The sequence below is a fragment of the Bos indicus x Bos taurus genome, chromosome 10, assembly GCF_003369695.1.
Source record: "Bos indicus x Bos taurus breed Angus x Brahman F1 hybrid chromosome 10, Bos_hybrid_MaternalHap_v2.0, whole genome shotgun sequence".
Lineage (NCBI taxonomy): Eukaryota > Metazoa > Chordata > Mammalia > Artiodactyla > Bovidae > Bos > Bos indicus x Bos taurus.
This window is the reverse complement of record NC_040085.1, coordinates 56,128,771-56,145,324: the sequence shown is the minus strand read 5'-3', so window position 1 is coordinate 56,145,324 and position 16,554 is coordinate 56,128,771. Positions and strand designations below refer to the sequence as shown.

Genomic DNA, 16,554 nt, shown 5'->3' with positions numbered 1-16,554 from the left:
ATTTATTTTGACAATCAATGAAACAATCCCAAATCTTTGAACAAATGACTCAAGCTCCCTGGGAACAGATAGCATATGGAGCTATCTTCCCAAATAGCTCTCATGACCAGATCAGACCTGTTCAAGGACTCCTGAAAATAAAACTGACAGCTGGGCTGGAGTCACCCCAGAGTTTGGGTGAAATACGCCCTCACACAGACCCCTGAGGAAAACCCAATCACGGACTTGTCAAGCTTCCTTTATCAGAGCTTTTGGAGGACTAGGTAGCACCTCACTATACACATTCCTGGGGCTTCCCTGGTGTCTTGGACAGTAAATCTGCCTGCAATCCAGGAGACCTGGGTTTGATCCCTGGGTAGGGAAGATCCCCTGGAGAAGGGAATGGCAACCCACTCCAGTATTCTTGCCTGGGAAATCTCATGGACGGAGGAGCCCGGTGGGCTACAATCCATAGGGTTGCAAAGAGTTGGACACAACTGAGCAAGTAACACATACACATACACACTCCTACTGCACAAGAAGGCAATGAGCCTTGGCAGAGGGGACGGGGTGCTCACACCTGCCCCACTAGCTCTTTGCAGGAACCCAAGGCAGAGGGCAGGGGTGTGGCAAGAGCTCACTGTTTCATGAAGCCGAGCATCCACACAGAGCTCCTGGAGCAGAGTAAAGCCTTGCTCCACCATGACCCTAGAAGGAGGACTCAAGAAGCCTAAGGGCACAGCCAAGAACTGGAGTGTCATAGGTTTTATACTACATGGCTCCTCTGTCCACGGGATTTTCCAGGCAAGAATGCTGGAGTGGGCTGCCAATTCCCACTCCAGGGGAGCTTCCTGATGCAGGTATCTAGCCCACGTCTCTTGGTGTCCTTTGCATTGGCAGGCGGATTCTTTACCACTAGCACCACCCTGGAAGCCCAGGTTTCATACTGCATGGCTCCACAGAAGGAAGTAAAGGTTCATACCAGGGTGTACTTAGAGGACAAGATAGTAAACATTGACCCTAAGTCTCAACCCAAATAGCTCCCATGAATATCAATCAACTTATGCTCCACAACTCTTACCAAGAGACAGGGAAAAGGATGGTACAATTAACAGGCTGGGAGGCAGTCATAGCTGGGAGCGGTTCCTCCTACTCTCCAAGGCCATCTGCATGGGCAGCCCAGTCCTCTGACTAAGCACAACGTAAAGGTTCCTAAAAACCACAGAAAAACAAGGTGAACTAGACTAAATTTGCTGAGGGTAAGGCTGTACTGTCGTTTCTGTTACTTACATGGAATTAGCAGACATACTGCTCTTCCCTTTCCTGTTGCAAAGCCTGCCCCAGGATGGGATGGGAGAGGGAGCCTGAGCCACCAGGACCTTCCCCCAGTCACTAACACCCGGGAGCCCTAAGAAGAGGCACTGGTTGGTATTGTTCACGGCTAGATCTTCAGTAACAGCAGCCAGCCTGGCAGTGGGTAAGTCATCAACAATATCTATTGAATAAATGGTGAATGGAGTCTATTTTCAAGAGAAGCCTTAAACACAAAACCACAGTACCTATTGTGGATTTATTTGTGGTTTGGGAAGGAAAACTCCAAGGACTGGATCACAAAAGGCAAGTGATGTCTGAGTTTCTAGGGGCTGAAATGAACATCCTGAGACAGCCCAAACAGGCCACAGAGGAGCGTGGCAGTGAGCACAGTGAGGGGCAAGTCACACCATGTGAAGGGTCCACACGGTAGAAGACTGACAATGCCATCTTCTTTCCATAGGATCCCTCCTGTCAGAATGGGAATTAACAGAGTCACCCAGGTCAGTTTAGGTGACAAACAGACGGCAAATAGTGGTGCTAGTGGGAAAGAACCTACCTGCCCACGTGGGAGATGTAAGAGATGTGGGTTCGATCCCTGGGTCGGGAAGATCCCCTGGAAGAGGGCAAACAACTCACTCCAGTAGTCTTGGTGGAGAATTCCATGGACAGAGTCTGGCAAGCTATGGTCCACAAGGTCGCAAAAAGTCAGACATGACTGAATCAACTTAGCACACAAATGCATGCAGATGTAAATGAGTATCTTCCCTCTCCCCACCCCAAATCTTTACATATAATCAGAAAGAGTAATATCAGAAGAGTATTATCCATAGATTGAGGAGGAAATGGCAACCCACTCCAGTATTTCATGGACAGAGGAGCCTGGTGGGCTACAGTTCTTGGGGTTGCAAAGAGTTGGACATGACTGAGCACAAACACACACGCATATTATCTGTAGAATATCTGACTCATTTGTTCAACAAATAAGTCCAACCTCTATGAGAATACAGCAGTGGTCCAGATCTAAATTCTGGCCTCCAGGACTAAGGTACCACCTGCCTTTGTGAGGACTATCACAGTTTATAAAGTACTTTTAGTTTATTTGATTGTATAGCCACATTAGAATTGTTAGTAAAACTGCTGTAGGGTACAGTCTGTGGAACAAATTTCTTCATGTGGTGGGGGTGGGGGGCCTCCTTCTGGGATCCTAAAACATAACCAGCCATCAGCCTTGAAGTTTCCAGCCAAAGGGCAGCAATCATGAGTCATAGCTTATCCCCAAGGCCCCTCTTTTCCCCTTAATCCTTCAAATCAATAAGATAATTACTGCTCTTGTCTGAAGGTTTTACATTTTCTATTATTCTTGTTGACTGCAGTCAATTTTTAATGTTTATTTTTAACTTAATGATTTTCGTGGAGAGATTTTCTAGTTCATTGGAGGTTTGGGGTTTTATGGTAGATTTAAAGAAACATAAGAATATAATTTTGTCTGATTTTCTTTTCTGGCCTAAATCTTAATTTGGTGATGTTTGCCAAGGGTGAGTTTTTGTGAGTGTGTCTGTTTCCATGACCAGTATTTCAGTGAGGGTAGCAGAGTTAGCTACAAGGAACAAAATGATGTTTGGTAAAAAGTAGACAAATCACAGATATTCAGGACCCAAAAGCAAAGGCTTAGAGTCTGTTTCATTCCCATGTTCTACTCTTATCCACTCCCTCTCCTTGCCTGTGACCCTGCAGCCCTGAAACTGGGTCTTCCACTCCACTCCAGTCAAAACATAGCCTCTCTCACCACTGTGTGACTGGTGGGGATGCACAGTCCTCTCTGTCTGGCTTCACCACATCTTATCACTGCAATGAGGCCTCGCTGTACTCCAAGTCACCCTGACATTCAGAGAAGGGCTCCTCCCCAGGCTTCTGCAGGCTTCTCCCTGGATTCCTCTCCCCACTAGACTCTCAGCCTCCTCTCTACTTCCCTAAACTGTATTGGCTCCTGCAGACTTCTGTCTTTTGGTCACTCCTGACCTTCTTGCAAGCATAGTCACATCATGGGGCTTTCAAGTCTCTCAAAAATGTCTTCCCTTTTCTTCATCTCTGCCCCACTTCAGGGAGGTCTTTTGTTTAGGCCCACTATCAGGAAAAGTCACTCTCTCTGGGCAGGCAGAAACTTGGCAAGGGGAGCACAAACTGGATTTCAAACCCAACTTGTCTCCAGAATGGGATTCTAAATGTGAGTTTAGCACACTAAACTCACATTTATATTAATAGAGGTTTCTGTCTCAGATTCAAGTATGCTTAGCGGCAGAAGTTGGGGGGAAAGTGACATTTCCAAGATTCCCATTTATGGATTACATCTACCATAGCAGTGGTTCCAGCCTACCTGAGCCCCAAGGGAGAATTAGAAGGAACGTTTCATTGTATTAGAGGAAGAGAGGAAAATGAAGAAAGAAAAGGGGAAATGGAAGAGTACAAAAAATTAGATTTTCATCTATCTTCTTTTTTTTGGGTTAATTTTGATGTAAATATAAAATGTCTTTCGATTTACTTTAACCCAATTAAGTAGCTATTTGCTGTTAGGAAAACAAATTTCTATACTGCAATCCCTTAATGTTCTTTTCCTAAGTCACATCTGGCTTTGTTTGGGTCTTGGGATTTCTTTTCTTCCTTTTTTTACAGTCCTCACGACGGCCACCCCAACGCTGCAGTGTCATTAACCCAGTTGCAGCTTTGATTCTACTGGCTCCTTACCATGGTTCCCGCAGCAGTCCCAGCCCATTGTCCTCCCCCACAGAGTGCTCAGTGGAAGCTATAACTCAGGGGCTGAGGCGTTCAAAGAGATTTCAGGGAGCCATCATCTGGGTGTCAAAATAGGCAAGAATCTAAATGCTGAGAACTCATGCTGTGAAGAATCAGGAGAAGCAAGGCTCCTTCTACCCCTGCTGCTGAGGTATCCCCCTCCAATGTTCTGAGAGAATGCGAAGCCCCATGTGTCCTGACATCTAGAAACAGCCTTAGCTTCTCCTAAGATGAACTTCAGGAGCACCTTCTAGGTGACCAGCACTGTGCTGGTTGGGCTTCCCTAGTGGCTCAGTGATAAAGAATCCACCTGCCAATGCAAGACCCGCAGGAGATACTGGTTCAATCCCCGGAAGATCCCCTGGCAGAAAACGCACTCCAGTATTCTTGCCTGGAAAATCCTATGGTCAGAGGAGCCTGGCAGGCTACGGTCCATAGGGTTGCACAGAGTCAGACCCACACACTGTGCTGGTTGCTCTACCCATATTATCTTTCATTATCTTCCTTTTATTTTTCAGATGAGGAAACTGAGGCTAAGAGACAGAAAGTGACTTCTGTAGAGGTCACATGGTCACCAAGAGATCAATTCACATAAGGGGAACTTATTACATGTAAATTAAGGCTAAGTAGGGCCCAGAAAGCAGGGTGAGGCCATTAGAACGTGAAAAAAGGGAGCAAAAGAGGGAAACTGACCCTACTCATCATTAGGCCAGAATTTAGGTATCAGGACATTAACCTTCTAATAACGTAAACTTGACCCTACTTTGTGCCCTGGCGCTCAGTTAATATTCAAATGTTCCATGACTCCTCCAACTAACCCAGCTCTGAATTAAGCAGCAAGTGATGTGAAGCTAAGCGGTGGCTACCTTGCCAACCACCTCTAATCTCATTTGCTCACCTGTGGGCACATGGCTTGCTTCTTAGGACTAAGATTGGTTTCACCTACTTTGTCCAGTATGGCTCTAGCCTCTCAACTCCTCTCTTCAGGGAAGAGATAAAACATTCTATTTAGGGGCTGTTGGCTTATAGCCCAAAGGCTTGATCCCAAATGGATCTGCATCTGGCTGCCCCCACTTCCAGGGCAGACAGTGACATCCATACTCTCAGCTCATTGAGACCATCTGCTCATTTTTCAATAACACTGTCCTCTGGGTCCATGCTAAGGTACCATTTAAGAAAATGCTGCTCCAGTAACTAAGCCCTTTGGTGGGAATATACGATAGATCCTTATTATAATTAACCTGATAGCCCATAAAAATTATTGTGGGTTTCCAATTAGAGTTCTAATTTTCTCCATCAGGTGAAAACAAAGAGGAATTAGAAAAGTAAATAGCTTTTTTTTTTTTTTACCTCCTAGACAACAAGTCAACTGCCTAAGTCCAATATTAGAGCAGCATCATGGCCCAGTTCATTGATTCCCACAAGCACTGGATGACCCTCTGCCATGCCCAAAGTTTTCTGATATAAAAAAAAAAAAATCAAGGGATACAGTCATGATAAAATGAATTGAAACCCCTAAGGGGGGGGTGTTGAAGAAAAATATGTGGCCCTTATTAGGCTAACTTGGAGAGCTTTATTTTCCTGACTAGATCTAGATTTTTTTACTCTCACTGAAGAGAGACTATAGACCAGAGGGGAAGAGAAAGGACACAGAAATACTGCCTGATGTAGAAATGTGATTGTCCTGCTGTATGATTTATGAGGGACTCTTATTTCCAATAAATGCCTCACAAAACTCTTGAGAAAATCTGCATTTTCATCACTGTGTTTCGAGTTTCTCTTTTCTTTATGGGAATAGATGCATTAAAATGCTATGTTGGCAGAGTCTGTGAAGGCAGGCCCAATCACAGGTGTATTACACAAAATGAGATAAACGTGTTTCCTATGCTCAAGTAACTCATGATCTGGTAGGACTGGAAAGACAATTAAAGAATAGTATCAAAACAGGTAAGGCTTTGGTCAGGACCCAAGTAAGGTGCAAAGTCAAAGAAATTCAGAGCAGAGCAAGACATCATGACATCATTACGTTGACACTGCTGATTTTGTATCATAAGCGCCACCTCAGTTCTGTTTTTTATTGTCCCATCTGGTGAAGCTGAGGGTGGACAGAATAAAGAATAGGGTGAGGATGTCTGATTTGTATCTTATTTGATATAACTTGACAATATATGGTTGTAAAAGTAACAGAATATAATGCACATAAAGAGTTCTATCCGTTGGGATGGAGGGACTTCTAAGCATTATCCCAAAGCCAGAAATAATAATATGAAATAATTTCACACATAAACAAGCACAAACACACAAACCAAGTTAAAAAAAAAACTTTTAAAAATTTACAACATATATCACAGACTATCATCTGCTCTCTTTTAGACTGGTTTAAGTTTGCCTTCATTATGCACTTAGATTCTTACCAAGCTCTGCCCTGCATCAGTATAAAAATGATTTATTCAAATGAATAATAAAAACATACATCTGAGAAACTGTCATTGACCAGAGAAGACAAGGAGGAAATGACAACTAAGTGCAATGTGGGATTCTGGGCTGGATACCAGAACAGAAGAAGGAAATGGACCAAGTAGATGTTCAGATAGTTCAAAAGAACAAATGAATAAAAATGAATATGGCCAATGGAAAAGAAGTCCAACATTACTAATAATAAAAGGAAACTGTACACATAATTCATATTCTAAATTGTATATATAATCCATATCATATAATTTATACTATGCATACACCCCTTAGATTGGCAAAGACAAAAAAAGATCAATGATATCCCCTCTAATATTGGTATTAACTGGTAAAATCATAAAAGCATCCATTTTCCTCTCCTTTTGCCTTGATTTCTTATTATTGTTCATGCTTCAGATTAGTTTAGTGTTATCATCTGTCACTTGGACAGTTAGCCTCTTAACTTGTCAACCTGTGTTCATTCTTGCCTCTGTTTATCAGTCCTTTCTACTCAGCCAAAGTTATCTTTTTAAAAAATAAATATAATCTCCAATCGCTGCTTATATCTCTCCTAGCACTGGAATAACAATAACATTTTTAACAAAACTTATGGATCCACCAGTAGCACGCTCCCTACCTATACTTCCAGTCTCATTTTTGCCCAGTGCTTTCCCTCCCTTTCCATGGACTCCAGCTACACAAGCCTTCTTCAACCCCATGCCCCACCAGAAGCCACATTTGCAAAGGCTGAGGCTGAAAATCTCTTACCCGCCTCAACCCCCTCACAGTCTAGTTAACTCCAACTGAATCTTCAGGCCTTCTCTGAAACATCACTTCCTCCGGAAGTCGTCCTTGAACTCCCCAACTAGGCAGAATTCACACTACTGTACTTTCTCACAGTAAATGTGTCTTCTGTTAGAAATTCTTACACAGACTCCACAAGGGCAGGGACTACCCGTGGTGTTTCTCATCTCTGTACCCTAAATAATACACAGTACTTGATACATGCTAAGAATTCAATAAATGTTGAATGAATCATAAATCTTTCTGGAGATCAGTTTGGCAACATACGCTAACATTTTAAACATGTATGTTTTTTGACTAGGGAATTTATTTCAGGAAATTTATTTTTCTTTTATTCCATTATGCACACACACACAGAGCACAGCATAAATACACAGGAGTGTACGGTTTTCCACATTTCTAAGTACAGTTGACCCTTGAACAACTCAGGGGGTTAAGGGTGTCAACCCTCTGCGCAGAGAGCAGTCAGCACTCTGGATAGGGCACTCTGTACAGGTGCTTCCTCCCTGTGTTGTAGTCGCTAAATTGTGTCTGACCCTTTGGGGACCCCATGGACTGTAGCCTGCCAGGCTCCTCTATCCATGGGACTGGCCAAGCAAGAATACCAGAGTGGGTCGCCATTTCCTTCTCCAGGGGATCTTCCTGATCCAGGGATTGAACCTGAGTCTCCTGCATTGACAGGCAGATTCTTTACCACTGAGCCTCCAGGGAAGCCCACTTTATCCCTCTGCCTGGTTCCAAATTCTCAGATTCAACCAACTGCAGCTCCCGTGGTACTGTAGTGTACATTTACTATTGAAAAAAACAAATCCGTGTATAATTGGACCCATGCACTTCAAACCCATATTGTTCAAGGGTCAACTATGCTGCTAAGTCACTTCAGTCATGTCCGACTCTATGCAACCCCATAGACGGCAGCCCACCAGGCTCCGCCATGCCTGGGATTCTCCAGGCAAGAACACTGGAGAGGGTTGCCATTTCCTCCTCCAATGCATGAAAGTGAAAAGTGAAAGTGAAGTCACTCAGTTGTGTCCAACTCTTAGCGACCCCGTGGACTGCAGCCTACCAGGCTCCTCCATCCATGGGATTTTCCAGGCAAGAATACTGGAGTGGGGTACCATTGCCTTCTCCGAGGGTCAACTATAAATGAATGTTATATAATCAGAAACAGAAAAGATATTTTCATTGGGGTTGGGGGGTGAGGGTGTACATTAATAGTGTCTTATGTAGGTTGTATTTTTCCCCCAGATTAAAACAGTTGCATCAAAGGACAAAGACATCAAAATATCACTATCACTCCAGTCCCAAAAGGGTCACATGTTAAAAGTCAGAGCCGGGGAGCACCCAGAGAGGTGCTGGGGAGGACAGCTGCCCAGCCAGTTCTCCACTGTCACTCAGCTCAGAGAAGGCCCTGCTGCCAGAGCTCAAGGGGCTGCAAAAGAAGCCAGTGGAGGGCTTCGGTGTGTGAGGGAAACCTGCCTACTGGGAGGTGCAGCACCCAACACCTATTCTTAGGGCGCTACTTGAAGGCATACCTACAGATTGCCATTGGCTACCCTTACTCCTGGCCAGCCTTTCGTTTCCCCCCTTCCCCAAGATGTGGTGCCCCAACATCTAAAAAATCAAGACGTGTGCATCTCCATCCTTCATTCCCCACTAGACGACCTGGGCCAGGGAATGCCCCCAGAACATGGGACCATCCTCCTGAGCATCATCTCCCTACTCAACGACTTCAACACCATCTTACCTGCCAACTTGGACACCTCTGTTGTGCACAGAAAATGAGAAGAGGGAGAAGGCAGGCCCGGGAGCACGCAGACATCATCAGGAGGCAGGTCTTGGGGACAAGGGAGGATGCTGGGTGAAACGGCGTGAAGGTCCCACCTTGCGGCCCCCTGCAGCGTGCGGCTCAACCAGGGCTCAGACTTCTTCTACCACCACGACCTCAGGATGGCGAGGCCCAAGCTGAGGCCCACAGCTGAGCCATGAAGATTGCTGACACCACGTCCCCATGAATAAGCTTTAAAAATTTTACCTCAGCTGCTCCAACCGTGTGGGTTCTTGGTGCCTCTGCCGGTCCTGGGCCCCTCTCCCTGTACTTCCTCTGCCTGGGGGGAAGGCCCTGCCCTGCCTGCGGTCATGCCCTGGGGGCCACAGTACTGCTAAGCTGATGCTCTGGGTCCAGAAGGAGGGGGAGACTGGGGAGAAGGGGAGCAGGGAGGTGATAGGGGGAGGGGTCAGCGCCTTGGGGCCTTGGACCACTCGCACTACACCCCACGCCCCGCCCTGCCTGCAGTTCCCAGTGGGTGGAGTCAGGCACTTCCACCCACCCTTCCAGTGTGTTGGGAGAGAGGTCCCAACTCACTAGTGGATGGGTTAACTTGGGTGTCATCTCTTCTCTCTGCTTTGGTTTAGAATCTAAAGCAACTTTATGAGAAGCCAAAAAAAAAAAACAGTCACAACAGGTAGAAATTTTCAACTAAGTATAGGGAATCATAGAGGATCCAATATCCAAGGATATCTTCAGAAAAAGATAGCACGTGAGTCAGGTTATAAAGGTAGTTAGGATTCACGTGGAAGAAGGGAGAGACTGGGAACGGTGCAAGTCATGCAACAGGAAACAGGATCAGCACAAAGAGAGGTACAGAGACAGGGAAGGGGCCCGGCAAACAGAGCGCTCATTTGGCCAAGTGTAAGCGATGGCACCCCACTCCAGTACTCTTGCCTGGAAAATCCATGGACGGAGGAGCCTGGTAGGCTGCGGTCCATGGGGTCGCTAGGAGTCGGACACGACTGAGCAACTTCACTTTCACTTTTCACTTTCATGCATTGGAGAAGGAAATGGCAACCCACTCCAGTGTTCTTGCCTGGAGAATCCCAGGGACGGGGGAGCCTGGTGGGCTGCTGTCTATGGGGTCGCACAGAGTCGGACACGACTGAAGTGACTTAGCAGCAGCAGCAAGGGGTGTAGCAAGATACAAGACAGAAAAAGTATGCCAGGGCCAGATCAGGAGAATTTCAATAGCTGATGGGGAACAATCGGAGAATTAAAGTAGAGGGTAAACAAGCTTTACTATTTTTTCATTTCTTTTTTGAAATGGCAAAATATGCTATTATGCTCAACACTGCAGTAAATATCCTTATGTTTTTCTCCAGGCAGAAGCTTAAACACAACTGTAGAAGTTCCTAAACATGGAATTGATGTGTGAAAGGGTATGCACATTTTAAATGTTGATAAATATTCTGAGATTGCCCTCTTTAGAGGTTGCATCAATTTGCATACCTCAAAAATGTATAAATGTCTGTCTTCCTATACCCTTGTTGAAAATAAACTGTCAAAAATACATTTAAGAAACTTTGGATATTAAGTGAAAAAATACAGTTTTAGCTTATATTTGCTTACTGTGTGGGAACCTAAGTATCTTTTAAACTATCTTTGAACCATTTGTTTTTCTTTTGTGATAGATTTGTTCATGTTCTTTGCTAATTTCTCTATTAAGAGTGTTGATCTTTTTCTTATTGATTTGAGTAAGTCCTTTATATATTAATAGATTCAGCCCTTTGTCTGACAAGTTTGTTACAAATATTTTCCCCTATTTATGATTTTAATTTTGACTCAATTTGTAGAGTTTCCTACCATGTGGAAATATTTGATCTTTAGAGCCAAACTTTTACATTCTTTTATGTCTCCTGAATTTTATCATGCTTAGAAATGTCTTCTCTATTCCAAGATTATTAATTTTTTCCATTTTTTCCCTACAACCTTGATAGTTTAGCTTTCATGTTGGTAGTCCACCTGGCACTCATTTTGGTATAAAGACTTCGGAAAATACAACTTTATTATTTGACAGGTGGCTACCCAATACCATTTATTGAACTGTAAATATTTCCCACTGATTAAGATAGGCAAACTTTATCAAATCTTAAATTCTTATAAAAACATTGGATTCAATTCCTGATTCTATTTTGTCTATTGTTCTGCTTGTTAATTCCTGCATGGGTTTAACTATATTAATGGTAATTAATATCAATTGTATATATATAAATAATTGTAATATCTTTTAGGATTATTTTTTATTTCTCCATTTCAGATTTATCTTAGAGTATTCTAGCATACTTATTCTCCATAACACCTCTCAGATCAGCGTGTCTGGTTACAGAAAAATATGCAAAAGCCCTGTTGGTATTTTTATTAAAGCCCCATTAAATTTATAGATTAATTTCAGAAAAATTGGCAGCTTTATAATAATTTGTGCTCCTGGCCTTTCCATTTATGAAGTCTTTTTTCGGTGTGTGTCTCTCATTAGCATTTGAAAGTTTTCCTCATAAAATGTTATGAGTTTCATATTATATAAAAAGGTTGTCAGCTAGTTAGATGGTTAGGAGATGAACAAAACTGAAGGTGGGATGGTCAGTTAAAAGATCACTCCCCAGGCAAGATTTAATGCACAACTGAGTTATATAGGAAGGCAGTCAAAGTCAAAACAACAGAATCTTTTTCTATATTAGAAACTGGAAGCCAGGGAGAAAAAAATAAAAAAAGGAATCAAAGCCTTCTCTAAGGTTTTGAGCTTAAGGATGATGAAGTTGGGGTAGCATTATCAGGAAATGCTAAGAAGGAAAAGAATCCAATTGTGAACAGAAAGATGACCTATATGGTTTGGGAAACACTGGCTCTTGGGGTCCAGCAAGAGGTCCAGGTGGAAACGGCCATCAAGTAACTGGAAATAAATGCCCGGAATGTGAACCCAATAGGGTTGAGAGTCAGAACTCTCCTGGGAAGTGGGATTAGCTAGAGAGAGGAAGATGAGGACAGACCTTGGAGACAATCTTGTTTGAGGAGAAGAAAGAAGAACCAGCAAAGGAATGAGGAAATGAGCAGCAGCTCAAGTAGTGAAAGAACGAGTCTGGTGAGAGTCAGAGAGAAGAGAAGAGAGTGGTGGAGGAAAGCACTGGTGTACTTGCCCCCCTCCCAGGGGGCCCTTGCATCAGTGACCAGCTATCTGAGGTTCAGATCTTGCTCCATCACCTAGGAGTTGTATGGCTTGAGGCTAATCAGTTAAGCTCTCTGAGCCTCAATTTCCTCATCTGTTAAATGGAGATAGTGAGCGCCCACCTCATAATGCCATTGTATGATTAAAAGAGATACTTTTTTTAAAAGATAACTAACACTCAGTAGCTCCCTCCTTTCCTCTCTGTGTCTGCTGAAGTTCATAAAGGTTAACAGGCATTCTATGCACACAGAGCTAAGGATTGGCAGAATCTCTGATACCCATTCACTGGAGTTACCTCATTCTGGAAGAATGTATGGTCCACGCAGTCAGTGACATCAAGGAGGTTGAGAGTTTGGCATTTAGGACATAATAGGGGAGTCAGTAGGGAAATTTTCCTTCAGAACAGTGGACAGAAAAGCCAGCTTAAGAACTGCGCAGCTACTGGTTATATACCCAGAAAAATGAACACAGGATTTTGAAGAGATATATATACACATTCAAGTTTATAGCAACATTTTTCACAAAAGCAAAGATATGGAAACAACCCAAATGTTTATCAAAGAATGAATGGATAAAAATACACACACACACACACACACACACACACACACACATGCAATGGAATATTGGTCAGCTGTGAGAGAGGAGGGTATCCTGCTGCTTGGACCTCGAGCACATTATGCTAAGTGAAGTAAGTTAAAGACAAGTACTGTATGATATCACTTATATACAGAGCCTAATAAAGTCAAACCCATGAAAAATAGGGCGAAAAAACAGTGGCTACTGGAAAGCAGGAGGGATGTTAAGGCTACAAGCTTGCAAAGAGTAGTAGATAAGCCATAGTGATTTAATGTGCAATAGAATGAATATAGACAGGAATATCATAGCTACATACTGTGATAAACATGGATAATACCAGCAACCACATTACAATACATAAATGTATCACAGCAACATGTTGTACACTTTAAAGTCTATGACACTTTTAGGACCATTTGTTATATGTCAAATATGTTTGACTTAAATAAATAAATGAGTGGTTTATTCCCTTCTGTGGGCTCTGTTCTTGCTCTCCTGGTAGCCTATTTCTATGTATCCTTCTACAGTTTCTTTGTCGTTGCTGTTTAATTACTAAGTCCTATCAGATTCTTTGTGAACCTGTGGACTGCAGCCCACCAGCCTCTTCTGTCCATGGGATTGCCCAGGCAAAAATACTGGAGTGGGTTGCCATTTGTTTCTTCAGAGAATCTTCCTTACCCAGGGACTGAACCCATGTCTCCTGCATTGACAGGGTAGATTCTTTATCACTGAGCCACCAGGGAAGCCCAGAGTTTCTTAACGTGTATACAAATGTTACATGGATTAAACTGAAATGCATTTTGTACCCTGTGTTCTGTATCTGACCTTTCCTAACAAGTGTCCTGGACTTCTTTCCATCTCTGTATATAAGGAACATCTTCCTTCTTTCGTACAGCTGCATCCAGTGTGTGGATAACATTATAATTTAATCTCTTCTCTGTTGATGAACATTTGGGTTGTTTCCAATCTCCTGCTTCCATAAATAATGCTAGGATGGTTAACCATGTACACTGTTGTTCCACACAGCAGTGCCTTCTTAGGATAAATTCCCTAAGATGAAGTTTCTGCAGGACGAAGTCTTAATCAGACCTAAAAAGAGGATCAACCTATAAACACAGAAACCAAGGCTATAATTCTTTCATGAGGTGTCCAGTTTAGCACAGGAACAGATAACTAAAAATCCCTATAGGAAATATATTTCTTACTTCCTCTTTTTGTAAAAATAGAAAACAAGCCCAAACACCCGTGATGAATGGACATTTCACTCCCATTTAATGTGCTTGGCTCCAGATGTTATAGAAATCATTCAGTTTGATGTAGTCTGTGATAATTTTTATTCACAATGCTGTTCAAAGTCTTTTGAATAACATTAGGGAGGTGGCTGAGTTTTGCAGGAATTAATACACAGAAACCTGAGCTGGAGTTCGTTAGACTGACAACTATAGAGCCATTTTATGGTCGTACAGCTTCAGCAATCCTCTATCCCAAAATTGAGTTATCAGGTTAGTAGTTGGCAGGCATGCAAGTTTAAATTGGCATTGTTCTCTCTCTCCTTTCCTGGCAGTTTCCAGCACACTCATCCCAGAAACAACTATATAACCCTCAATTTATAACAAGGAGCCTCTTCTTCCATGAAGCTTCATGCACTAAGCCAGCTTAGTATGTCCATGGCTGGGAGTAGAGACTTGGCACTTAAACTACATGGGATAGAAGAGCCAGAGAGACTAAAGAGCCAAGAGGAGGTCTGTTCTGCTTATTCCTGACACCAATCATTTCCTTCTAGATGATTCTGACAGTAGGAGAGCTGAATTGTTCCAGAGAAGCTCCATCCCAGGTCATGTCTTCATAAATCAGAACAAGCTGCCCTCCTACAATGTACTCCAAGGACTAGCCCTTCAGGCTCAGCAAAAGACCAGTCCAGGCACCCCCAAAGAGAATGCAAGAGTCCCTGTAATCAGGTGGTAGTTGGTGGTTTAGTTGCTAAGACGTGTCAGACTCTTGAGATCCCATGAACTGTAGCCCACCAGGCTCCTCTGTCCATGGAATTTTCCAGGCAAGAATACTGGAATGGGTTGCCATTTCATTCTCCAGGGGATCTTCCCCTCCCAGGGATCGAAACTGCATCTCCTGCACTGCAGGCAGATTCTTTAACACTGAGCCACCAGGGAAGCCTGGGACTTGGAAATCAGAGGGACTTGGAAAAAAAAGAATAGAAACAGCCCAGCAGGCAGAAATATGAAAATACCTGAGTCTTGTGCTTTGTAGCACTTTCTTCTTCCAAAGAAGTTAGAAAACTGCTTACAAGGCAGAAGGAGCAGAGAGATGGACCGACTAAGCTGGATGCAGCCAACAACAGAACCAGCAACCCCACCATCTGAAGATGGTGCCACCTGGTGAAGATTCAGAGTGAAGTGCACAGGATTAAGGAAAGTAGTTTAAGAAACTCCAGTGAGCTAGGAAAGCCGGGAGGAAAGGCATCAGAAATCAGAGCGCAGCTGCTCTTTTAGCTGTTTAAATCATTATATATTAGCTGCAAATTTGGTTTGTTGGCCAACACTCAGAAGTGACATATGGCCAATAAAAGGTTCGGTGGAGTTTTTCCATCTGCTGTTCAACTTTACCATGGCTTCCACACGGGTGGCTCGGTATCAGGGCAGGCTGCACTTCAGAATCCTTTCATGAGTGGCTCACAGGTCGTTAAATGGGCACAATTCTATGCCGGCGAATGCCATCAATCCAGCAGAACATTTGACAAGTTGATGTGCATGTTTCCTGGAACTTGTCCCCCTCTCAGACCTAACAGCCTTCCAGAATCCACCGAACAAAAAGTATCTGAGTGGACCAGCTCTCTGGAGTGTTGCAGATGGGGACACTGTAGGTTTTACAAGTGGAGTTCTCCTGAGGCATCACCTGGATACTCTGCAAAAAACTTGTGAGAGACGACACTCTGGGTGCCCATTAAAACTCAAGCCAAACGCAAAGGAATTGGCAAGGGCCAGCAGCTCAGGTTTGGAAATCGTATTCACTGGTCTTCAAAATGCAGAAAGAAGAGGGTTATTCTCCTGGTCCTCGGTTGTTCATTTCACTCACCTTGAAACTAGAACTGCCTGCAGTTGAGCAAATGGAGGCAAGCTGGTCCGCTGTGCGCTGTACTCACGGCGATCAGCTGGTCCTGCTATCCTCTGCCGCTAACATTCAGGGACGCCTTGATGGACCTCCCAGTCGTGGGGGACACACTGTTACCCCAAAACTTCGAATGGGAAGAATCGAGATAGTCAAATCATTCGAATCCTCTTAGACGTGGAATGAGGGGATGAATGATGTCTACAGTGACTCCTTCAAGGAAAAGAATAAAACTTGCCCTGCTAGGTGATTTCACTGTAACCCAAAGGGACACTAGCAGGAGAAACAGTGACACATGACACTGCATCTGCTTGCATCCTGCATGATGCTGTCATTTCTCCTGCCTGCTCTGCACCTGTCAGAAATACACAGTCAAGAGGCAGAGTGAGATGCAGGGCTAAAATCAAAGAAAGCTCTGTGGTGAACTCCTGTTTCGAATCTGTTGGCAGAGAGCTGGTGGAAGGACATGAGGGAGACAGAGGAGAAAAAAGAGACTTGTTGAAATATTACATAGGAATTG

At 43.6% G+C, this 16,554-nt stretch overlaps 1 pseudogene; it reads left to right on the top strand.

The window, feature by feature from the left end:
* The first annotated feature begins 1,603 nt into the window (after positions 1-1,603).
* On the top strand, positions 1,604-9,377 carry LOC113899642 (annotated as a pseudogene).
* Positions 9,378-16,554: the final 7,177 nt, after the last annotated feature.